Here is a 1508-nt window from a genome sequence, read left to right on the forward strand (position 1 = left end):
CTTTTTTAATTTATTATTGTTAAAATATGATTATATAAAGATGATAAACAATTATAATATAAAATATTGTTGTATACATTTGTTTATATAGTTCATGGCACAATAACATCGTCTCAAATTTCTCATCCAAATTTTAAAAACATAATATGTGATATATACATAAGCATTAATAATAAAAAGGAACAAACACAGGGGAAATTACTTTTTATAAAAAAAATAAAAGAAGAAATAAAAAGGGGGGATAAATAATGAGTTATATGCCTGATATATTCTTTGGCAGAAATAATTTTGTGCAGGTTTTATGCTCATATTTCTAATAGCTACATTATTGAACTACAGGTTTTAAAAAATTATGGCACAAAACAAAATTATTAGTTATGCTACATATTCAAATTTTTTTGTCATCTAAATTTAATTAAATTGACTTAAATTAAAAAAAGTCACTTTTATTTTGGAAATCATACACGTGCCCAAAAACAACTATACAAAGATGTTTTCAATGAAAACTCAAAATCTCGCAACAAATAATCAAAATCTCAGTGAAAACTCAAGCGAAGGAAAGAAGAAAAATTATTGAACATACGTAATTTTTTCTTTCATAATCTCTCTCTTGTGAAACAGTAGATGTAGTTAAAAATAAGAAAATAGAAACAGTAGTTTTTTTTATAGTATATATTTTGTGATAACTATATTTATTGGATGTTATCTAACTTACATTGACGATCTTTTTGGATATAAAATTGATTTACATGTGTTTCGATTAATGATTGAATCTCGTTTTTCTGGATTTTATATAATTAGGGCATAGAATATGCTTTTAGTGCTTCTGGTGTCTTATTTACAAATTAACCCCATATATTTTATTTAATTATAAAAACTGTTTTTTATTTTATAAATTATTATTTTATCAATTATTTATTATATTTATTAACAATCAAATACAAAAACAACAACCAATTATATCCTCCATTGATCCTAATAAAGCTTTTAGCCATTCCAATCGATTAAAATATTAAATTTGATCTCGTGACGTTTGTCCATAGCTTCCAAATCGTGTTTCCTTGAAATTCAATCGATTGAATTACAATGTATCACAAAACAATCGATTGAAAGTTGTAAGGTAGAATGGTTTTCGCTTAAACCAATCGATTGTTTATACTTTCTAATCGAATGAATGCCTAAAAACAATCGATTGTTTTTGTTACTCAATCGATTGAATTCATGAAAACATGTATTTGCCAAATACAATGATTGGAAAGTGATGACATTGAAGTTTTAGCCAAATTCAATCGATTGGTAATGTAATCCAATCGATTGGAAAGTGATAAAGTTGAAATTTTTGCCAACTTTAATCGATTGGTAATGCTACCCAATCGATTGAAATGTGTCCTGTGCCTATTTCAATCTTGTTATCTTTTTAGAAATTATCTTATTATTCATCTATCTTATCTTTAAAATTCTATCTTCAATTTTTGCTGTTTTATTTTGATGTAGATAAACTAATCTTA

This window comes from Arachis ipaensis, chromosome B05 (assembly GCF_000816755.2).
Source record: "Arachis ipaensis cultivar K30076 chromosome B05, Araip1.1, whole genome shotgun sequence".
NCBI classification, from domain to species: domain Eukaryota; kingdom Viridiplantae; phylum Streptophyta; class Magnoliopsida; order Fabales; family Fabaceae; genus Arachis; species Arachis ipaensis.